Source organism: Cavia porcellus, unplaced genomic scaffold, assembly GCF_034190915.1.
Source record: "Cavia porcellus strain 051 isolate PalLab524CR breed Dunkin Hartley unplaced genomic scaffold, mCavPor4.1 scaffold_2, whole genome shotgun sequence".
In the NCBI taxonomy this organism is placed as follows: Eukaryota; Metazoa; Chordata; class Mammalia; order Rodentia; family Caviidae; genus Cavia; species Cavia porcellus.
In genome coordinates this window covers 101046630-101071670 of record NW_026947485.1, presented here as the reverse complement: position 1 = coordinate 101071670, position 25041 = coordinate 101046630, and the positions used below count along the sequence as shown (strand labels likewise).

At 44.9% G+C, this 25041-nt stretch overlaps 1 long non-coding RNA gene across 1 annotated transcript in view; it reads right to left on the bottom strand.

The window, feature by feature from the left end:
- LOC134472755 (uncharacterized) overlaps window positions 1-13079 on the bottom strand; it is a 52036-nt gene extending 38957 nt beyond the window's left edge. Inside the window, exon 1 of the long non-coding RNA XR_010042713.1 lies at window positions 12950-13079. This is a non-coding gene — a long non-coding RNA (uncharacterized LOC134472755). The remainder of the gene's footprint in view (window positions 1-12949) is intronic.
- Window positions 13080-25041: the final 11962 nt, after the last annotated feature.

The following is a 25041-nucleotide window of genomic DNA, read 5'->3' as shown; positions in this document are numbered from 1 at the left end:
AAGAAAGCCACAGCTCAGGGAACCAGAAGACCCCTGTAACACATGGTGTTCAGCTGGTCAAATAATTCACACAACAGCTCTGCTACAGAAGAGCAAATGAAACTGTTTTTACAGCTTCCAAAATATAACTAAACTTATTTTCAGATTAGATATAATTTTAGAAAAATTCATAGGACCCTAATCCTAACCGCTGTGACAGATGTCTCTTGGTATGCAGACCTTTTGGCATTATCTGGTGAAAGTCCAAAAGTCACTTTCAGCAAAGACCTAGGAGCTGACTAAAAATATCTGCTAGCTGGAGGGATTTCCTTGCAGCTCCAAGGGGCCCAGCACCTCTGGCTGCAGATAGGCTTCAGCTCCCACTGATGACACATCTGGACAGCAAACAAGCCTTTTAAAAGCAGAAGATGAAACTCCCATCAAACAGACATAAGGAAGTCCACACCGAGTCTCTTTAAAGCCTTTACATCTTACAATTTGACCATCAAGATAGGAAAGCCAAAGAAGAATATCCAGGGGTCAAATCAGGCAGAGCCAGGTCAGGTATAATTTTCTTTCACAATCTGAACAAAAGGCATTTTCTAACCAAGCCAAAAAGTAAGGGGTGAAAGTGATGCAGAGAGCAATGCACACCTAGATGTGATTCATGAAAGATTTCAAATGGCTTAGTGACAGTTCTGAGAACCTGTCTGGGGATAATTTTATGGAAAAGCAGTCACAATGATATCAATTAGGAAAGCAAGCAGAATGTATGTTCTGTCATTTTCAGTGGCAAAATGGCTGCTTGATTTTCCTTGGCATGCTCCCTAGCAGCCACTTTGAAGACCTCTCAGCTGAGAAGGAAAATCCTCATTCTGACAGGTTCTTCCCATCAGATACAGCTCCATCTTTCATCTTCCTCTGAGTGGGGCATGCACTGTTGATCGGTGTAGGGGACTGGAAAGGCTGGGATTCCTGCCTTTCCTTAGCCCTGGGGGTCTCCTGAAGCAAAGTCACATCTCCTTCCTCAGCCTCAGCTTCCTCCTCCATAGAATGGGGGTGAAGCCCAGCCTTGCCTTCTCAGAGGAATTTGGCCTCGAGCAGTCATGCAGATGAAAAAGTAAAGAATACTAAGCAAACGGGGAGTATTCTTACGTTTGTCTCCGAGCTACAGCAAAGTGAAGATCAGTATAAACCAGAAAGCACTTCTGTGTGTTTATACAGGATCTCCCTAAGCTAAATAGAAAATGTATTTGCAACAAAGAAACCAGGGCATTGACTGCTGCACACGTAGGCCTGGTGTCTTCCAGCCCAAGACCCAGCCCCAGGAAAGTGTGAAGGGCCTAGAATCTAATTCCCCTTTCCTGCTGTCTCAAACTAAAAAAATACTCACAAAACAAGAAAACTATATTGACATAATCCACAAGATAGAGGAGAGATTTTCATGGGAAACAAGAGCAGAATGCTGAATCTTCTTATGGTGAGGGTTTATGTCAACCCAGAGTCTCTTAAACGTATCAGTGCTAGAAAACACCAAACAAAAAGGAGGGGTGAGAACCAACACTTTGGGAGGCCAGGAGAGGATTTGGCTGGGCAAGTCCTCTGGGCTCCCCCCTCCAAAAGAGCAGGCATTCGCAAGTGCTATTGTGGGTTTGCAAGAGCTACTAGCGTATGAATAGAGATGTTTTAAATGTATTAAACATTGGTCCCTTTTTTATAGAGATTACACTGACAGAGCCTTCCTTAAACATTATTTGAATAAAGCCTCATTACTCGCAGTCCAAAGAAGTTCATTAGGAGGAGATCGCTTTGGAAAGGAATCAAGGAGCTAGCCTTTCTTCTCAGCAGTGAATTACATTAGCTACTTCCTAGTTATTTAAATCTTGAAATAAAAGATGTAAACGCTACAGTGACATCTTAAGATCATTGTGAAGGCAGGTCTTGCATGCACAAAAATGCCCAGCTGGTCTGCAGATAAAACAGATTGATAATTAGTTGCAAAATGTAACATTTCATCAAGAATATTTTGAATAATCCAATTTATCTTTGTCAGATATGCAGCACATATTTTTCTGGGGAGCAGCTTTGTTCTTTAACATAATATTATAATTTCAGGCTGCTAATGAAGGCGCCCGCCGGCCGGCCGAGCCTTGATGTGCGGCGTGGCGGGGAGCGCACCGCGGCCCGGGGACCCATGCGCCCGAGCCCGCCGCTCCCCGCTGCCGCCACCTGCCCGCCGCGGTGCGGGCTGCGGGCTGCCGGCCGCGGGCCTCGGGCGATCAAAGGCCGGCGGGCGGCAGGGAGGGCGCCCCTGGCGGGCGGCGCGCAGGCCGGCGAGCGGGGGCTCAACCGACTGGGTTTCTAATTAACCGACAGAAACGCGCACTGGCGGCTCAGGGTGGCGGTGACAGAAGCGGGCAGGCGGCAGGCGCGCACGCAAAGCCTGCGGTGTGGCTGCTGGGCCTCGGGCTTCCCCAGGGAGTGAGCCCCGGAGCACCCCGCGTGGCCTTACCAGAAGGGTGACAGGCAGGGGAGGGGCTGGCTATGCTTTGTGGTCACTGGCAGAGCTGCACATGCAGGCTCGGGGTCCCCCAGTCCCTAAGACAATTGAGATCTGCGTGAGGGCTGGTCCAGCCTTTCTGGGTGCAATTTTCAACTTAATGCCAGACCTGCTTGAAACCCTGGAAGTCAGTATTTGCACATGTGAGTGTCAGCTGGTTAAGCATTCCTCAGGAGAGCCCAAGGGCCCGGCCCAAGAGGGCGCCTTCTCTAGTTTCTGAGAGATCTTGATTGAGATACCTAGAAACCCAATTCCCCAAGCTCCAACAACGTTCGTTTCTTCCAGGGACCTCTTCTCCCACGCATTCCACCGGACTGGAGGAAAAGTGCTGGCACGATTTGAAAAATTGTGTCCAGAAAGGTCACGAAGTTTAGCAAAGCTGTGAAAACTCCAATACCAAGAATATACAAATGTGTAAATAGCCATCAGGCATACGCTGCCTGTGTGAAACCTTTGTTTCGTGTAAAGTTTACCATTTCAGTTGTGTGTGTGTGCAAACTTGATTTTCATAATCCGGCTGCGATTCGGTAATACTTAGAACTTTCGTGAACAAATTCATTTCTTTATCCAAGATTGAAATTTTTTATTCTTTAGTTCAGAAGTCGTGATCCATAAGAAATGGATATTGATGTCCCGGTTGTCTACCTTTGAAAGGACAAAATTTAGACTTTGCAACAGATTTGACTCCCTCCCTCCCCACTGTCCAGGAGGCAAGCGCTGCTTACCACACCACTCAAGTCAAATATAATAATAATAAATTTGAGTGGATTCAGAAAACTCAGAATCCTTTGAAAAATTGGCCTTCTCAGAAGACCAAACCCTAAAATTTCTCACTTTGAAGACCATTCTGTAAGCAGGCTCCTCTCCATAGGGCTGCTCCTGCTCCATCGCTAGGGAATTTTCAAGTATGTCACAGACTCAAGGCTTCTAATTGGAATATGGGGCTGAGGGTATGGACTGGAATCTCTCCTAATACGGGCAGCTCTTAAAAGACACTGGCAAGGTAATTCAGCCTGGGTGGGAATGCTCTTGACTGGCATCCTGACTGGTCCAGTTGTCTATTCTGCTTTCTAGGCAGTGCTGCAAGCCTTCCTAAGTTAGGATTTATTGTATTCATACTTAAAGGTAAGGCCAATGTGATCTATTTCCCAAGGCATTCTTTCCTCAGTAAACCCTGTTTTGGTTTTCCCAAGCCTCCTGTCCTGCTCATGTTCCCGCTGGACTTCGATTTCTCTTTCTTTTCTTCCTTCTTCACGGGCCACTAAGACCTTTAGAGTCATGGACAAACCAGCAATCCCTGGGAATGGCCAGAAGGCAACGTCCACCTGTCCTGAACACCCGCCATTCTGCCCCTTGTCCTGCAGAATTCTCCGTTAAGTCCCAAGAAGGTTGAAGGGACAAGGCCATGTCACTGACATCCTGTGTTGGCTCCTCAAAGCAGGCACTACCGTGGGACCTTCTCTTGGCATGCAAGTGCTGAGTGTTGCACTTGGGCCCCTGGTCAGGCTCATGGGCTCCTCAGGAGGCAGCCACTCTAAGATTCTTTGAAGGAGCCATGGAAAATAGGAAAACCCACTCACTTTATATTTGTGCTATTAATGTCAACAGCTCTCATCCAAGAGCGAAGTACTGCTTCAGCAAACAAGAGAGTATGTGGCCCAACTCCCACCTCCTGACAAGGCAAAGACCCCAAGGTGGTCCACCCACCAGGCACCCACCACCCATGCAATTCTACTGCCCAGTGGTAGAGTCTGCTCTCTGTGTGGTCAACACAGTTTGGGTCAGAGGCAGATCTCCTTGTCCCTAACTCTTCAGTCCCCCCACCTACTCTAGGCTCTGCCAACAGAGCAGACACATGATAGATGAGTACTGACCTGAACTGGACTGCTTCCTCTGGAGCCAGCCCACTTCAGGTATAGACAGCAGCTGGCCCAGCCATTTCCCCATGGTGCAATTCCAAAACACCCAAATAGAATTGCTCATACAGGAATCCTGTTGGCCTTTGGGTTCCTGTGAAAAGACAATCACCACTGTCCAACTCGACAAGAAAAAGAGCCACATATCCTCAGTAGGTGCCTGTCACCAAACAGGCAGATATCAGGGAGTAGGGCATGGCTGTTCCTGAGGAGTTTTATCCCCCAGCCAGGAAGGGAACAGTACACACACGTCAGGGCTTCTGGGTCCTTCTGTCTCTCCTCCTTCTTTCCCCACAGCCCTACCTTTGATAGTTTGCAGTGACTGCCAGCCAGAGGCAAGGCTCCCACACTGCTGGTCCTATTGCCAGTTTCTGATGTCTCTCTGAGACAACACTTGTCTGGGAAGAGCGGCTCGCAGTTACCTGCAGTCTGCAGCTCATCCACCTCAGAGTGCCTCTTCTCCTGTCAGCCATCCTCCTGCTCCTCGCTCTTGAAAGGCAGACTCAAGCCATCACCGTCCCCACACACATGAATTTTGCCCTCATCACACCTCAGCACCATAGGGTGAGTGATAGCTCGCCATGGAGTCCGGCTGATAGCACGCTCTGGAGCAGAGCTCATTCGTGGTGCTCCACCAGGGGCACCTCCCTCTTCCTTCCTAGCATTTAGTACATGAAGTGGCACTCAGTAGACACTTACTAGTGTGGCCTTATCTGTCCTCAAAGTCATCAGCCAGATGACAGGAAACCAGGCAATGACTCCAGGGAGTCAAGTTCCCTAGAACTAGAAGACAGGGAATGAAATTTGAAGAGTTAGTGAGGATCTGTTGATTCACTATCTGTACTGATCTAAGGTTGGAAATTCTTCAGAGCTTGGTCTGGGTAGGGAAAAGCATGCATTCAAATAGGCTTCAGCTCTTCTTGTGTGAGAAGGCCCAAGAGATGCTGTTACTGAAAGCCTGAAGAATGGGTGATGTACGTGTGACACAAGGACTACTGTCCTGAAGTGTACTATGTCCCCTCACTTGTGCTGCCGCCATTGTCCTTTCACTCTGGGAGTGGCCACACAGCTTCTCTGCTGCTATCATGATGCAGGATTGAAGAATCAGTGAGTAGGGAGCTCACGGTGTGCTCAAGCTTTTGTGTGAACTAGGTATGATCTGGAAGGCCGAGTCAGAAGTCCCAGGTGAATACAGCCCCAGCGTCTCAATGAAGTGAGTGTGAGTGTGACTGTGTGAGTGTAACTCTCAGGGGAGAAGAAAGCAATGCAACTGCACTATGTGGAGACTAGAAACTGGAGAAGCACAGTCCAGATGCTGGTCCTACCTCCACCCTGTAGAGACCCATCCTCCTCCCTCTGTCACCTGCAGGCGGCTGGAATTTCTGCGACAAAGAAGCTGGCACAGAGGAAGGAATCCAGCATCTGTCCTAGATTTCAAAAGACCATGTGTGTGCCAATCAGAAGTAAGCAGATATCAGCCTGAGTCCTGGCTGGGAAGCCAGCACAGTGGGATTACCTTTCTCTGAGCATGGATATGAATGCGCGCGCGCGCGTGTGTGTGTGTGTGTGTGTGTGTGTGTGTGTGTGTGTGTGTACATGTGTGTTTGCATGTGCACACACATGTGTGCATGCCTAAAGAGACTCTGTGGTTCATCTTTGTCCCTCCCTCCCTTTCTTTAATGTCAGCTGTGTCCCTAAATTAAGTTCTCTCCTACAGCCCTCTTCTTGAAGATCAAATGACTGTCTCTTTCTACTTCCTTCTCAAATCCTGTAAATAAACAAAATCAGTGTTAAATAAATGACGCTATGTGCTACAGTTTGGATGTGATTTGTCTCCGCCAAAACGCCAAAACTCTTGTTGAGGTTTAACTCCACTGTGTGACAATAGTGAGGTGACAGAGCCTTTAATAAGTGCTAAGAGTCAGGAGGTCCCTGCATTCATTAGAGGATCAGCGTTCTTCTCCAGAGACTAGGTGTTTTAGTCACTTTCTCTTTGCTGAGACACAATATCTGACACCCACAGCTTAAAGAAAGAGAGGTTTCTTTGAGCTCACAGTTACAGTCCATGATCAGCTGGGTTTACAGCAGAAGGAGCATGGCAGGGGGGCATAACAGAGGAAAGCTGCCCATGTATGGTGGCCAGGAAGCACAGACCAGAGAAGGAAAGAACCTGCCTCTACTGGCCAGGCACACTCAGCTCCTGAACTCGCCAGTGCATGATTCCACCGGTGAGTACAGCACCCCTACAACCCATCACCTTCCGCAAGATGCACATGTGAGCACCTGAAGCCTTTGTGGGCTAAACCATACCACTACATTAGTTTTCCCCAGACTGGATAAGATCTTAGAAGCCAGGATTAGTTACCACAAGGGCCAGTTGTTAAATTGCAAGTTTAGCTTCCTCTGCTGACTCCCTTACTTCACCTCAAGCCATCTAACAGAACTCTCTCCCACCATGTGATGCCATCTGCCATGCTTTGATGCAGCCAGAGGTCCCTCATCAGGATGACATCCAATGATATGCAAGATTTCCAAAATTGTAAGCCAAATAAACCTCTCTTCTGCATAAAAGCACCTATTCTCAAGTATTGTTTAATGATATCACAAAATGGACTAAGTCATCATGTCCCTCAGCCTGGGGTTCTCACCATTGCAGCCTAAAGCCACCTTCTGAGCAGCATCCGGAGGATGCATTCTGCTCCCCTCAGCTTGGACATACCAATCTCAGGCACCTCTGCACCCCCTTGCAGGCAGACTATATATTCTCTGCCTGCCTTGGCATTTTTCTTCCATTCTCTTGATATTTTACACAGACTGCAAGCAAGAGTTGCCCAAATCCTCCAGCAAGCATTATCTCCCCCTTCGTCAACCTTTCTTCTCATCTCTTTTTTGGTTCCTAGAGTCCATGTCCTAATACACTTATCTATGGAATTTCCTAATCCCTCCCCTAGACTGTCAGCTACATGTGGGCAGGAATCAAGCACACTGACTGCTCAGCACATCCAGGGCTCAAGTAACAGAAACTGCAGATCTACAGGATGCACCCATGAGTGGACACCTTCACACAGGCGTCATTTCAAGATGCATATTTGCATCAGCAAATCTCTGAACACTAAATAAGAAAAAACACAAAGTAGTTTATTTTACCATGGAAATAATAAAATGCATGACTTTTGGTATAAAAGTGAGAAACCAAGGTGACCATGTTTCTGTTTTTATTTTTTTTTAATGTGAACAAAGGTACAAAAGTGAAAATAGGATTCTTTTGGGAGGAGGTGGATTGATGCCAAGCAAATTCTACCACAGATCTTCTTGGAAAGTCCAATATGAATACACTAAATAATAAAAAGCAGACAAAACTTAGTGAAAGTCATAGTGTTTTCTCTTTCAGGCACAAATTTTTCAAGGAGACGGGATGCTATGATGTATGTATAGATGTCAAAGTCCCACAAATCTTTCCTGAATGAATTTCTGAGCCTCCATGATAACCCTCTACCCAGCACAGGCCTGGCTCAAGGGTGTCTGTCAAATGTGCCACTGGGGCCCTTTGCTCTAAGGCATCTTCACTTTCACCTAGAGTCATGACATTGTGTGATCAAGGCATGGAAGACGCTGCATGTGTCAAGGTTTACTTACAGAATGATCATTCGCTAAGCTCACAGCAAAAATCAGAGCTTGACACTTATTCAAGGGACCAGTGAGTGCTGAAGGCTCTTTGAATGTTTCATAAAAGTTCAACAAGGATTTTCCAAGGAATTATTCTGGGGGCCTCTGAGCAAACAGTTTACCATTCCCCAGTTTTCCCCTCTTGTATTAGAGCACAATGCTTCCTTATCTAGGAAGCACCTTCCTTTCAGAAAAATTCCACTGGGTCTTCAAAGCCTAACACAGACTCTCCCACTGCTGAGGAGGATCCCCAGATAACTGAACCCCACAGCACCAGGGGTCACCTGTGCACAGGTGTGTGTTTCTAAAGCATCACCACTCAGGCTGATGTGTACCTGGCTGTTTCAGGAGCTAGGTTGTTGTGCTTCATAGAGATAAGGAAACACATTTCCACTACCACAGCCTCCCAGCAACCAGCAGTCTCACCTGGGGCAGATGGGTACAACACCCACAAGTGCTTGATAAAGAAAGAGAATGGACAGGGCAGGACAAGAGGGAGTTACAGGAAGAGGAGGAGACAGAGGGTCATATGGGCAGAGAATGAAAAGTGCCTGTCTCATACATGTTCAAAAAACACTTCTGGAATAAAAGAAATATGGTTAGCCATTGGTGACAGAATCTCCTTGTTCCTCCTTTATTTCTTCTTTGTTTATATCTCTGAGCTTTTTATGTTAATTTTTAAGTCTCTTAACTTTATTGAGGTAAGCAAATGTTTTTCATACAATTCAGTTATTTAAAAAAAACAGTGTGTTTGTTTTTAAACTGAATATATTTGTGAATATCTTCTCTGGGAGAAAACTACATAAACCATGAAAGTATTTTAGATTTCCTTAACCCCATTCTCAATTACCTGCAAACATCTCGAACCCAAACATCTACTCTTGAAGCTATAAAAAAAAATAGAAAGTCAAATCTTGAATGCAGGAGAAAATGTAAACCATAGAATATGTTTAGAGCAGCAGCTGGAGAGGAGGGAAAAGCTCAGGCCAGTGGGCACAGACCTACAAAAATCAGGCATCTTGACTAGATCTCAGCTGTGGAATCCAGGGAAGCAGAAGGATGGGATTGTGTTAGACAGGGCCATAGGGACAGGGAGAGTTCAACGTGAGCTCTGATGCCCAAAACAGTGCACAGCCACAGGGGCAGGAGGGAACCCAGCCAGCCAGCGCTGACCACAGTCACTTGAACAAGGAACAGGCTTTAGTGTTGGCTGACCCCTACTGAATCTCACACTCTGACAAGTCTGAGCCAGAGTCCCCTTCCACAGCACTGAGCCAGGTTTTCTCCTGCTAGAGAAAAGAACTGGGGGCCAAATGCCTTTGCTTCCCTGTCCTCTCTTTGAGGGATCTCCTGCAGCAAGTGACCCATCCTCTCTTCCAACTCATTAGGTCTTTTCTTTTGGGGTACCTATCATTAAATCTGATAATCTCCTCTGCAATCTCTGCTTGTTTTATTTTCAAGCTTTCCCATTCTACTGTGAACGGGTTGGGATGGAGACCCTATCTGTTCTCTCCACTCTGCTTTGCACACAGTAGGTATCTTTACCGAAAGAAGAAATGTGCATCCACATTGATTGGTATCTGGCTCAAATCCCTGTGCAGAGATGGACAGGGAAGTTCCAGAGAGGCAAAGGTGACATCAGGGTCCAGGAGGTGCCTCTGTCATGCTTCAGATGGGACTGTGAGGCACCCAAATCCATCCCTGGGGCTAGGCAAGTAATTTTAGCTGCTACTGAAAATATAGTTTTCCAAACACAAATCAGAATTACCATGGACGCTGACTCCATAATTTCACACACAGATCATTTAATGAGAATTTCGCAAATGCCAGGGAAACAGGGCATGAGCTATAAATTCCTGGGGAGGGGCTTCAGAGATGAGCCCTCCATCAGGTGGTGGTGTGACATATTATCAGGAGGGCAGTTCCTCTGGGCAGAGAATTGCCCTGGTAGCCCAGGCAACCTAGGCCACTGTGAGTCTCCACCCACTCACACTGGGAAGGTGCGAAAACAATGCACCAACAACCACAAATACAAAAATTAAAGAATTCTTTCTTCCCAACAATTTGGTCTGCAGCTCTGTCATCTGGGAATAAATCAATTTGTGGCAGCTGTAGACAACCATTTCCCTGTGAGTCCTGCTCAGCTTAACCGGAGAAGCGTGTTAAAAGGTAAAGGACCTTCATCACGTTAAGAACACGAATTTCTCTAACCATAAATTTATTCCACTGGATTCCTGAGCTATAGAGTCACACTACTCTTCCTTGTAAATCAGAGGAAGTGTACTCACTTCTTAAAGTGTGCTAATTTGCAGTTTTCCCTGTAGTTAGGGAAAAATACAAATCACCAGAGTTATAAGCCCCAGGAAGGGCACCCAATAGAGTTTGTGTTGAAAATCTACATTGTCTGTGTGCTTTATAAAGAATGATTCTTTGGGGAAGTAAAAGGGCAAAAGTAAATTATTTTCTGAACACAGGATGATGAGACCCAGTGTCAGACAGACGGATTTTTTTCCTTCAGTATGGCTTTGGTCTTGCTGCACAAATGAAGAATGCTATGAATTTACGGCACCTGGTAGGAAAGGGGGAAATGAATTAAAAGTGCCAGAAAGATTTGCTTAATTCCAGGTATATGGAAAAACTCATACTTGAACTCTGAGTCAGGGTACTAGAGTATTGGACACATCTTCACAGAAACTTTATGTGGTAGAGATTCAGAAGCCAATGAAATTGGTGAACATAACTATTTCCTATATCTGTAAGAGTAACTCAAAAAGAAAAAAAAATCTCTTTACTCACGTTTTTCTTCAAAGTGAAGGAGATTTTCATGTATCGTATTTTCTTATTTTTAAATTTCTGCATATATCCCAAATTCTATTTCTGGTACATTTTGGTTTGAATCTTGGAAAATGTACTTTTCACTAAAATAAGCTTTCTACTTAGGGGATTATTACATATTGCATAAAGAAACATGTTATTTCATGCTTTTTTCAGTATAGGTGATATTTTAAAGGAATTATTTCCATGCTTTTTTGAAAGCATAGGTGGCCATAATTAAAATAAATACAGTATTCATGAAAAACATAAAAGCAAAAATGCCTATGTGTTCAAAATAAGCCGTTAGCAAGGTTTGGGACATGATACATGCTCAATAATTACTTGGAGAATTAACATCAAGTGAATTAAGTCTCAAATTTTTTAAAGATATAATTTTATCCCTACAAATGGAACACACTTCTGTTTCCAACCTTACAGAACAAAAGCAAAAATCAACAACAAAAGCTCATAACTCTTCCTTAGTTTTAATCAGGATACACCAAAAATGAAAAAAAAAAAAAATTTAAAGTGCCATTTCGTGGAAGCTGAGACACTGGCAAGGGGACATTTCCTGTCACAGCAAGTCTCTTCCTTCCTGTCACCCCCAAGTCCGTTTTCAGTAGCCCAATAATTCTAAAGGTGAACAAAATGGACCCTAGTATCTATCTAATCATCCTAATGACCCTGGCCTTCATTTTTAAAATGTCATTCAGAGATACTTTCAGGTTGGCAGCTGCTGATAGGAAAGGGCAATAAATAATACTACTTCCATTTGCACGCAAGCTCTGCCCGCAGAAGCCACTGGAAAGGCATTTCAGCAGAACACCTTGGGACCCACTATTGGAATGCCACCCCATTTGATGCCAGGCACCCCGCACATCAGCTTTTAGGAGGGAAGTGAAGAGCAGCTTGCCCAATTGGAGTTTCAGGGGGATTTAGGAAGACAGAATGTAATTACCTGAACTGGAAGACAGCCAAAACACTAGGGCTGTTTGAAAAAAAGAAAAAAAGTCAAGGAAAAAAATAACCTTAATTCTCTGAGCTGATAACAAAAGCCAAATGTGGGAATTGTTTTTCTGCGTATGATTTGGCAGTGTGAGGTATTTAAATCACCACCAAACAATAAATAAAAATAAAACTTCCAAATGTACGGCAGGCCCCTCTGAGGCACATGCCTGTTCCCTGTCTATGCCTTTGTCCAGGCTCTCGGTGGGGAGTGTGGTGGCCCAACGAAGGGCTTATTTGCTCTCACCTTCTGGCTCTGAGCTCTCTGGGCAGCAGATTCTACCCACAGACTGACCAGGTCACACTCTCCAAAATGCAGACACCTTATCAGAAGCCACTGTTTACAGAGCTAATTCTTTTCCTTCTAAACCTGGGCTTAACTCAGATGAAATGAAGTAAATAGAATAATATCACAAAAGAGATGTGAATTTATAAGGAGTTCTTTAGCTAAGAAGAATTTGGCCTTTTTTTTTTTTCAAGAGGCAAAGAAAGGAGAACAATTAGCCTCCAAAGGTCTGCAGGTTGTCTTCATGCTTAAAATATTAATCAGTTGGCTACAGAACCTGCTCAAGAGGATACGGTGTGCATAACGTCAGCAAGTGTGCAAGGATGGTCTCCTCAGGAAGATTTGCCACGCTCCTAACTTTATAAAAAGCAAAGGCGTTGTCTGGGCACTTTCAGAGATTCTCACTGCTATTTACTTCCCTCTCTGCCAGAAACAACCAACTGCTAATGATCTGCTCCTCTGCTAATAACAGGAAGTTGTCAACCCCAAAATGCCAGTTCTGCAGTGGTCTGTGTTTTGCCCTGGGAAGGGAAATGTAACAGCCCAATATGATAGCTCAAAGCATTGGAGCTAAATGAATGCACAACCCAGTGAGTCAGAGTTATCGTTGTAAAGCTAAACACACACAGAAGTCGTCGGCTAATTCGTTTTTGAACTAGGAAGGCCATGTCTTTTATACTCTGTAAACAGCTGAAACCAGTAATATTAAAGTGGAAAACTTACCATTGTGTATGATTGTCTGTTTCCACAATGCTGAAAACCTCAATCATTGTCGAAACGGTTTTTGACTTTTTTCCAGCAATCTAAGATATCTGTGCATAATCGTTAAAGCAAAAGAAGATATGGTGCTCATGAATTCGAAGTGTGAAATGAAGGAGGGGGAGGAGAAGGGACAAAAGCGAGGAAGCTGGGAGCTGTTGTAGGCGGTCCTGTGAGCACTTTGGCGTGTTGCCAGTGCCGGGAACTCTCATAATAGCTAGATTAACACACACGCTCCAGCCCTTATTGTTCAATTTTGCACAACTATAAATATTCCTATGACCCTTGATTGAATTAGTTTAAAATTTTAAGATAAAATGTCTTTACTCATTTGTTCCTAGTTCTACAAATCCTCGCTTAGTAAAACAGGGAAAGCAGGCTTCCCTCAGCTGGCATCCCAGTGAGCTCAGGGATGCTAAGTTTTGGTGAGATTTGGTGAGATTTGGTGACCTCACACTGTCACCCACTAGGTACTGTGGAGTTTGGTAGGAAGACCCTGGTGGGCTCACCCTTGATATAGGCAGAGCAGGGGTCTAAGAGAATCCTCTGAATGTTTGTTCTAATCAGTCCTAAAAGCGGTTTCTTCCTGACCTTTGCCCCCTCCTTCAGACCTGAATCTTAAAGAAACCACACCCAGAAGCCATACCCATTTGGTGTCCAGTTGAAATCCTCAGAAGCAAACCCATCACAACCTCTGGTAGTGCTGCCTTTATTTAACTGCTACTCCCTTATTCAGTGTTCTTGGTATTTGGGGGTACGCTTCCTTTACTAGACTTATGTGCCCCATAGCAAGCAACACCAATGGTACAACCTGCTCTGCACTTGCATTCAATGAGCAGTAAATGAATCTAAGAGACACCCCAACCCACACCAACTCCCATAAAATCAGGATGGGAAGCACAGGGGAGAGAGGGATTCTTATTAATAATTCATTCCAAGCAACCCCCTGGAGCAGTCTCACTATGATATGCTATGCAGAATGCTTCAACACACTAATTAATATTTTCAAAGTGTTCCATGGGCCCCTTTTAAAAGCATTTTTGCCATCCATTGAATGTTCTGCATTATAAGTAAAAGATCAATCCTGTCCCCCAATCCTATTGATGAGCTGTCTAACCAAAGTAGGATATTCAGAGTCAACAGCAAGTTTTTTTTTTTTTTTTCCTTCCTCCCTTTAATATTATTTCCCAAGTCATGGGCTGGAAACTGCAACTCCTGTGAGCCCAGCCAGCACTTCCTCCCCATGGTGATGGATGCAGCTGGGAAGCCAACAATGTGAACAGCCACAAGCACAGCCCAGGCCTTTCCACGCTCATCCCAGTGCCCAAAACACAGAAACAGAGGACTCACTGTCCAGAAACATAACAGGATGACCACTCAGCAAAGACCTCAACCGGCAGCTCCTCCAGACTTCATTGCCACCCTGCTGTTGGGCTTCTGACAAGCAGAGGAACCTAAGCATGAGACGCAGTGCACATACTTCTCCAGGGCCACCCACTGCCCAGGACCTCCTCCCCAGAGCATGAACAGTTTCAGCTGTGCCATCCCAGAGTCCTTGCTGTTTAACATAGCATTAAGACACCAAAGGTAGGACCCTCTGATGTGACCTTTCAGAGCACAAGCAGGCAGGGTCTTTCCTTCCTCCTCAGTGATCCTGCCACAGGACCTGCAGAGGTGGCTCCAGTTTCAAAGGTCGTCCCCTCAGAGTGCAGTGGACAATGATTCCCAACGTACCAACTTCAATGATTCTTCCTAAATGTTACCTGGAGACTATTTCTCAATTTCAATCAATTGTGCCTATTGATCTTGGCAATTACAAGAACAGCAAAGGAATAACTTTTACCCTTTATTCTTCTGCATTCAAAAAAAAAAGTGATTTACAGACTCGAATGAGTCAACTTGGAAATAACCACTTTCTAAAGTAAAGAGCTCCCTTCGGAAAACTCACAGACTGGGCTTTAAGCAGGATCAGGGCCCAGACTCTGAGGGTTGTCCTCCTTCCAGGCTGTCACACTGTTCCTCTGATAGGTGACAGACAGTGTCCACAGAGAGCACAGGGTGAATGGGGGGAGGTTATGTGTACTGATGTGAGAATCACAAAATGTACAATTGACTATGTTAAAGTCTACCATTTGGAGGCACTGATGAAATTCTCAGGACCATAAAGCAATCACTTTTATCTAGTTCCAAACATTTTCGTCCTTCTAATAAACCCCATACCCACTAACCAATTACGTTCCCTTCTCCCTCTGTGGACCCTGGTAACTAAATAATCTACTCTGCATCCGTCAGAGTTGCCCATTCTGGGTATTTCCTATAAGCGGAATCACATGACACATGGCCTCTTGCCTCCCAGTTTTGAGGCTCATCCATGTGGTGGCATATGTCATGGCCTCCTTGGTCTTTTTGTATCATTGCTTCCTTCATTTTTTATAGCCAAATACTATTTCACTACGTGAACACGGAGCATTTGATTTCTCCATTCCTCTCAGTCAGTGTTTGGATTGTTTGCACTTTTCTGACTCCTGTGAATGGTGCTGATGCGGACATTTGTGTACAAACACTTATTTTAGTTCTGCCTTCAATTCTTGGGTGTGTGTACCTGGGAGTGGAAATGCTGGACCACACGGCAATTCTAACTTTGAAGGAGATGGTAGAGATCTCTACGTGGCTCTATTCAGGGAAAAAGTTCCACTGGGCATTGTGTGGCTTCTATACCATGAGCAGAGATGAGGGAGAGGCGGCTTTATGTCCGCTTAAAGGTTACAGATAGAATGAGTCCTCCTCAAAAGCATGTCATCCCCAAACACATAATCTCATGTGAATTTGTGTTAATAAAGCTGGGAGAAGAGCAGAAAAATTCAGGCATTTGCCCTGACTAAAATCTGTGTAATCAACAGAATGAACTAAAAATTCCTCTCCCTGGCCGATAAGGCCCTCCACTGCGGTCACATATAGCACTGAGTTTCCTTCCTTCCTATGCCAAGATCCCTATAGGCTCACCAGACCTAACCACTTACAGATTCCTAATCCCCCGTTCTCTGACCTGAGAATGTCACATACATTGTTCCCTGTTCAAAATAAAATGCTTTTTCCTGTCCTTTTCTTTCCCAAGCCCACACCTCAAAAATCCCTACCCACACTTTGAACTCAGCTGACATACTCACAGCTGAAAATGATGTACTGATGGTACAGATACATACCGTCATGAGTAATGAAATAAGAAAGTAAGAAATGCAAAGCACTTTCTATTATTCCACAATAAACAGGGAAACCTTCAATGCAGCACTCATTGCATGGAATTTGATTGACCCAGTTTCCACAGTTCTTTCCTACTTGGTCTTGAGCACCTGAAACTAAATGCTATACCTTTTCCCTTTTAGATACAGCATATATATCTCCAGAAAGGTTCTCAAAGAAATGTATCTGTGCAACAAATTAAAAAGTTACTTGAGCTTGTGAATATGACACAGAATCTCAAAGACTGCCACTGCAAGATAGATGACTTCTTTAAACTGCGTTGGATTATGCAGTTCCAAAACTTGATTCCTTCCCACAGAAGTGATGCAATGTGCTTCCACGTGGATGTCAGGTCCTTACAGGATATTGGTGCCTTTGACATCCCCGGGGACCTGTCTCAGGACAAGGCAGGAAAGATGCAGGACAACCTCACTGTACACATGAAGAGATTGCTTACATCCTTCACATCAGGCCGTTGCACTGTCTTTGGTCATACCTGTCGCACTTGATGGTGGCATGTGTTGCTTTACAGAAGCATGAATGAATTACCTCAAGCAGGAAAAGGCAGCTCAGCAAAGATGGTGATAGGCAGAAAGAACCCACATACAGTGAGAGGAAAACAAGCTGCCACTTGCTGCACCAGGTGAAATGTCCCCCTGCTCGGTCACATGCCTAACCACACTCTCTGCTCCTCTGTGTGGAATACTTTCCCTCATTTCTGCCATTCATTCTAACATTGCCTTTTTACCGTATCTACCTAAGATACAACTTTATCCATTAAACTTGCAACCTGCCCCAACTACTTTCCTGTGTCCCTTGGACTTTTTAACCAGTCACTTGGTAAATAGCCCAAGACTACCTCCAATCACGAGGCCACTCGGTTATTCTGCCTTCACAAGAGCAGTTTAACCTTTCTGAGTGCAGAAGCCAAGCTGGGTGCACTTGGTACTTGTGCACACGTTAGCATCATTTATATAGTAAACAGTGAATAAATTGCTCTCAGTAGGCTGTTTAGGGGAAAATGGGAATCCAAACCAAAATCAAGAAACAGCAGAGCTCACAATGAACCTCAGTCATGACACAGATCAACTTTGTTTGCAACAGGAACTGTGTACTTATAACCCTAACCCGTAGCAGGGCAGAGATACAGGTGGCAGGGTTCAGGCTTCAGAATACCCTATCGAGTATTCTTTGCAGAGATTAGGCTCTGAGAAGGTCTGAACTCAAGAAATCAGATCAAATGCATTCAACTTATACTACCAAATAATTTGAATAATAAAGCCCTCCCCCAACTTGAGTACCAAAGCCTTTTAATGTCCTGGAAATGCAATTAGGGTAATACTAGTTGGATGTTCTGTATAATAGCATAGGACAAAGCAAGCCAACCAAGGAGTCAAATGGTATGGTTGGACAAGATCGCGTTTAGGCTGAATACCAATTCTTAGTTGGTCAAGTGAACTTGATAATAAAACTGATAGGAAAACTCCAGGGAGATCATCATATGATATTCTTCAAGGTTAAAACATTTCCATTTTATCAGAATGGAGGAGGCAAAAGGAGTCCAAGCTAGGATCATAATCACTAACCAAAGCTTTTGTCAATTAAATTGCTGCTTTTCAGATGAGAACACTAAAGTTCAGGGCATGGAGCTGCACATGGTGTTCCTAGCAGCAGGACACAGAGCTGGGCTGAGAGCTCCACATTCCCAATCTGTATTCTTCTTATTGCAGTCACCCAGCTGGGAACATGGGCTGTCAAGCTCAGGATGTGAATAGGAGCCCAAGGGCTCAGGAAGCAGGACATGGGAGCTTCCAGGCACATTCAGGGAGATGTGGTATCCAGGTATGGCCTCCTCCTCAATCCTCTGTCTTTTTCTGTCTCACCCAGAGATATCAGCTTATGAAACACAAGGTGACATCTATACTTCAGCCCCGACAAGTAAGACAGATCTTTACAAAGGATGATCAATGAGTGATGACAGAAGGATCGATGGCTCCTTTCAGATCAGGGTGCTACTAACATTCAATGTAGGGAGCCAGGCCATCAGATCCCACTCCAGCCAACTAGCAGACCCCTGGGATCTTCACCATGAACCTGGGTCTCACAAATCCTCTGTCCAGCAGAACCCCCCTTCTGTAGGCTCACCAGAAGCCACAAGCAAGACCTCACTCAGGTTAAAATTATTCTAGTGCTAGGAAGTCCCCACTGGACTTAAGAACACAAGGGAGTCAGGGCTCTCCTTAAACGCCGATGACATGGCAGTGGTTACAAAAACTTTTCTGCCATAGACCTCATTCACATGGCAAGAGCTAAGTAAGTTTGTTTACAACTTAGTTTCTACTTAGTTTTTACTAATACACTATAGCGGATCCCTAAAAGACAGCCTCAAGAGTGAGTACAGGATACATGGATTAGACCTCAATATTATTAGTGAAGCAAGGCGGTAAGCTTGAATAACACCAGAGATGGAGAGGACAAGAGGGCACACTGACCCACAGCAACCACCATGAGCAAAGCACCGTCCCACCCCTGACCTCCACACTGGCCCTCCCAACTGGGTCTTGAAAGAACATTTGCCTATCATAAACCAGTGAGTTTAGTGATGGAAAGCAATTGACTCAAGGCCATACAACAAACAATTGTCAAGTGGTAAAGCTAGATGGGAGCCTAGATCCATGGAACTCTAAAGCCACACCATCCCCTGCTATCTTAGCTATTGCTGATGCTTTTGAAATGTCAGACTTACAGCTTGATATACACACATACATACAGATAAGCACATGACTCTGTGTATGCACAGATATGCTAATTTCAGAGTTTCTAGAAAGGGCACTTCTCCTGGTCACCTGCAGTGACACCTGCATTTTCTCATGGGTTCTAGGTCACTCTCATGGGACCCAGGTTTGGTGGCACATTACAGTGTTTGTTCCTTAGCTGAGTGACATGAATGCCCACTTCCCTGCCTAGTTACCCTCACTCCAAGGCGGGTTTCTAGTCCCATTCCTAACACTGCTTTCTGGCACCTGGACCTGAGCTCCCCCAGACACCCCTGTGCATCCAAAATCCCTTCTCTTTGGTTCCTGAGTTGTATGCTTGGTCGTGGGAGGTAATCTGACTTCACAGCCTTTCCAGTGTGCCCACCCATAGCCCATCCCTGACTTGTGTGTTACAGACTCCTGTCCTCAGGGACCGGCTGGCAAACAAGTGGTGATCATGGCCAAGGGAGATGCTGAATACAGCAGCTACCTTTTCTGGCCTACACAGGGTCCTGGGAGCATCTCCCAGGGAAAGGTTCTGGGTGTGCTCAGGGTCCTAGACCCACAGTAGGGACCCAGGGGCTTTCCAGACACCCCATCTCCTCCCACCAGCAATTAGAGGAACTTCTAGCACATCACCACCTGGCAGGGGCATCTTGAACACCAGGGATTCAGCCCATTTGCCCTGGCCTGCTAGTGGCTTTCTGTGGATCAGAGCTGGCACTTTAAATAGTGCTACTTTCCTCATCCCCATTCAGGATGAGTCCAACAGTGCTGGGCCAGTGAGGACCACCTCGACGATTCGTGGACCTGACAGCTGTGGCTCCCCTCAGTGTGTCCCTGAGAGCCCGCCTAGCCCAGAGTGCAGCATCCCCCCGGCTGTGGGCGCCTGAAAGGGGGCCTACAACTGTCCTCCTCCTGCCTCCTGTACAGTCTTTCGGGGAGGAAGCGCTGGGGCACATTTACTGCTCTTCCAGCCCCACTCCTTGGAAAGCTTAAGAGTGCCATCTTGTGCACGAATGGAGCAACCTCGCCATATTTCCCAGTTAGCTGGGGCAGAAGGAGCTGCCTTCCTTTCTTCCCTTCTTTCTTTCTCTGACCCAAGACTTCCTGGCCTCTGCAGGGTTCCCTACCACCAAAAGGTTCTCTGGCCAGAGGCCCAAACACGAAGTGCATTTCCCAGAGCAGCAGTGCCCGGCCCCTGCACCCTGGCCACCCTCTTCTGGCCCCACAGGCAGCCCTCTCCTGCCCAGGCAGCTTTCCTGTGCGCCAGGCTTTGTGTCCAATATGCGGATCTGCACACCTCCTGGCTCCGAAAGGTCTGCACTGTGAAGCGCAAGAGGGAGAGCCTCCAAATTCAAAGTTACCTGAATGCCATAAAGAACACAAGAGACAGGAAAAAAGAAGCAACTAAAGGAAAAGAGAAGAAAGGAAAGAGGAGAAGAAAGGAGGGAATGAGAAGAGAAGGGAAGGAGGGGAAAGGAAAGGGACAAAGCCACAGGAAGAAGATAAAACAGTCTCTCCTTGGCTTTCAGCTCATCACTATACTAATTCTAGAAATGCTATTCCCTATTCAGAATATTATGTGGCTCCCTCATATGGATATAGAAAATGTGATCATTTGGGGGACTGACACAAATAAAGGAACACACTGAAATATGTCCAAGTCCTCCATCTGGCTTGCCTTGGGCAGATGTGTACCCTCAGAGACCTCAGTTTCCCCATCTGTAAAATGAGAGACTTGATGGGGGGAGTCATCTAATTCTAATTTAGTGGTCCCCTGACACTGCATTCTAACCTCCTGGAAAGCTCACCTCCAGTCTTAGCTGCCAGGTCCACCAAAGAGAACAAAAGCTTTCCTCTAGGTTTTAAATCCTTTCCTCTCCAAATTTTAGATTGAAATGTTTTCAAGGAGAGAAAAAAAGGCAGGAAAAAAGAAAAACACTCGAGATTCCAAATGATTCCCAGATTATAGCCAGACTAGGTTCTTCACCTCTTTTTTTTGAACAGAAATGGAAAAAAAAAAAAAAAAAAAACATTAGTTAAACAGAGAAGACAGACAGACAGCAGGACTGTCCCCACCCTCCACTGCCCAAGTCACCCAGTCCTTGAGAGAAGGAAGAAGATAATTAATCACCAGCCACTGACAATGTACAGAGACAGCCACACTCCCCAGAAGCTTATCAGTATTTATCAAAATTCTGATGAAGCATAACATAGATAGATAGATAGATAGATAGATAGATAGATAGATAGATAGACAAATGTGTTGCTAAGGCCTTAGAGAGTGAAGAGATTGAAGTATTTTGTTAATAATTTTCTTGCTTTGATAACTCTGGGACATGAAGTTAAAGGATTGTGTCTAAGGTCACACAGAGCCTCAAACCTGGCTCCAACCTCTGCCCTCATCTTCCTGTTTGTAAGCACTATCTATGAAAAGTATGATTGCAAGAAACCAGCTCATTTTGGCATAAAACACAATATGAGATTGTTGTTCAGGTAGTGTAAGCCTCAGCCAGGCTAATGCACAGCGGTTCACACTAAATGCAGATTTTGAGAAGAGTACTGAGGTCTTGCACAACAATACACAATAAGTCCCTATTTTCAGCAGATTGGTTAAATGGGTGTTTTTAGTGCAAATTAGTTCAAATTACTATCAAGAGTAATTATTGTAAAAGAAAGGCAACGTTTCCATCATCCTTCTCTCATTTAGTGCTTCTGTAGTTTCTTTTAAATAACGTAGCCATAAAATTTCAATTGACCACTAAAAAGAAAAAAAAATGTTACTGAGTGTGGGGAAACGGAGGTAGGAGGAAGGGGCGTTCCCGGCAAGGTTAGGGTTCTTCCTGGGGCCTGAACCGCACTACCCCCTCCTGCGGTGTGAGCATAAATGTCTCGCGCCCCAGCCCCCCGCAGAGGGTCTTGGAGAGCGGGGCTCAGCGGCTGGGGATTTCCGTTGCGCTGCCCTCCTCCCTTGGGGGTCTCAGAAAGCTGCAAAGACTTCGGGGGTGGGGTAGATGTGGAGCTGGGAAATGGGGGTCGAGTCCCCGCGATGCAGCTCCGCCCAGGTGTGCCCCACTACCCTGCTGGTGGGTCGGCTGTTGGAGCCATTACGTTGTAATAATATTAGGTGAGGCAGGCAAGCATATGAGGTAGAAAATTGCATCTCATTTGTTCTAAATTTGCCAAAGTCTAAATCTTAAGGGAGGTATTTTTACTTTACATATTTGTTAATGGGATCTGTTTCTTATTGCCCTAAAATGCTTAATATACAAAAAAAAAAAATCAGATTCTCTTTCTGGACTTAATTCTTTTTAACACACAGAAATAGAAATTTGATTTTGAATTTCGCTCTTGCCTCCCGTCTCCAATTCATATTCGCCGCATCCTGATCATTCATAGTGTCTGGAGGAGCCCTTTTATTTACCTATTATGGCATCATTTGTAACATAAAACTGTTGTGTTCTCTTTTCATTAACAGATTCAGTTGCAAATGCTGAGGAAAAAAATTACAAAGAGCCCCTTTTTAAAATGTGCACATTTATTGGGATTATTAAATCACAGCAGCTAATAGTGGTTGTCACCAACTTAATTTAAAAAGCTGATTATTACTCAAGCCCTATGTATTCCAGGCCTGATACTGTATAATTAGCAGTTGTGATTATTTAGTTAATTTGCAGATTAGGAACAAGTGCCTGTTTTGAAAAATGTGGCCACTCGACCTTCAGCAACTGAGAGGGAATGAGCCGGCCCCTCCTACCAGAGAACAAAAGTATCCTGTCAAACAAATGCATTTTGATGCAGGTTAACAGGAGAGAGGAAACATTTTGCAAATCGTCCGCCTGCATCCTTCCAGCCAAAAGTCCACCGGAAAAAAAAAGGCTGCTCCAGAAGTCTTTAAATTAGCTACCTCCCTGGTGAAGCCAAATCAAATTAAAAAATGGCTCACTTGGAGCCTAAACAAGTTAAAAGATGTTCCTTGTGGGTAGTGGCCACTGAAACAGCAATCACTAGACAGAAAACAACTCTGTGTGTGACCCAAACTCGGCAAAGATTTAGCTGTGAGGACTGGTCCAGAGTAGGAAGCCATTTGGCCTTGGGTACAGACCCATCTCGTATGCATTATTTCTATTGCTGCATTTGTCATCAGTCATATGATGGTAATAAAAATTTGTAACTGTTTCCCTTAGACTCTGGTGCGATTTACCTCCTCTAATAGACAATGCAAATGCTAACAGGCACATATACATCTTCATTACAGAAGCCGTGCCTGAGCCACCCTCCTCCTGAGACAGTTTTATTCATTTTTGTACAATTTGCCTACTGTACGGTACAGATGGTTTCTATTAAGTAAAATATCTGTTTTCTTCCAAATTTTTAGTTTTCATGATTAAATTACTTTAAAATGATAGTACATTGTATTATCTTCTTTCATGAATTAATTTAGCTCAAATATTCCCGCATAAACTGTAAGCCCAGTTTCATCCACTCAGAAAATCGCCTGTACACTGTGATTTTCTGAGTTATTCCACCCTGTGATTTCTATGCTTTATCAATTACTTTCTCCCAAGTTGTAACCATATGGATTATTTTCCAGAGATCAATTTGAATAGGAATATAAATGGAAACTTTGGGCTGACATTAAAATAGGATTTTCTACCCTAAACAGTTTGATTTTTGAGATGTCATTTGTTAATGTGCAAGTTGTGTGTGCTGGTGACATACAGAGCGGCTTGTAGTGTGAAATATTCAAAGCTGCTGCCCCCAAGTGGCAGGTCTTTGGAGCAGTTTGATTTTGCCAGCCTTCTCTGAGTGCCCAATGAGCTCTTGGTGAGGTAGCTGCCTGCAAACTCCTACCTGTTTGACAGCAACCTTGGCGAGCTGGTTCTGTGCCCAGCCACGCACGCCTTGGAAGTGATGCTCTGGACCTCAGCTCTGCTAAATGTTCAGAGCTCTCTTCTAAGTGCTTGGAACCCACTGGCTTCTTTGTCTTACTCCATTAACATGAGGCTAGGCAAATGTGTGCACAGGAATTTCTCCATTTTGCATTTTGCATTTGCATTTTACTTTGTGTGCTTTCCAGCTTTTTCCACTGGAATATAATCTATAACCAAGACCCATTGGCTCCCTCCAGACCCATGTAACTTCTTCCTGGATGGCTCATCCCCACCAACCTCAGACCTAGACAGCAAACACTCACTCACTGGGGAAGAACACAGGGAAAGGGAGATCACAGCCTTTCCGGGAGGGAAGGAAATATGTACTCAGAAAAGGAAAGGTGTGGCAGGCAAGAGAGAGGACCGGGATGGACAGAGGAGGAGACCACTTTGAAGCACTGTTTGCAGATAAAATTCTGCTCCTGCCTGGGCTGCTAGGAGGAGAAGTCTTTGCTGTGCATTCTGCAGAGACCTTCCCAGGCGGGCTGCCACAGCAGAGAGTTGGGAGCCTCTAGAAACAGACCTGTCCTTCATCAGAAGAGTAGGGAAGATTCCACTGGTGCCATCATCCTGCATCTTGCTAACACCAGGTACAAGGGCAGTGGGTGTCAGAAGATATCTTAGTGGGTCCCCAAACACTATAGCAGGGATACATTCTTCCCAGAACTGAGTTTAAAAACAAACAGACATGAGATCCAAGTCCCATTCCCAGTTCTTTCCACCTGTGACCCTGGGCATGTCAGTTAACTTCTCTAAGGCCCACCGTCAGAGGCATGTTATACAAGTCAAATCAAATCAAATCAAATCATAAGCCTGGTGAAGCTTTGAAACAGGCCAAACTGACAGGCACATGCCATGAGCTTTACTCTAATTCTTACCATAGTCTGGCTTGTCACCAAGCAAAGCCAGGAGTTACACCAAGAGCAAGCGAGAATGTCCGAAGCAAGTCCTTCTAGAGATTAATTCCTAACAACAACAACAAAAAAGATAGTTTGCCAAGGTAAAATATCAGAAAGACTTTTTCAAAATAAACCTTTATGTGGGAGGGCATTTCTTCCAAAGGCAATGACATTCTAGGAGATCCTCTCTTCTATCTATGATTTGATAAAGTCTGTGTGGCATG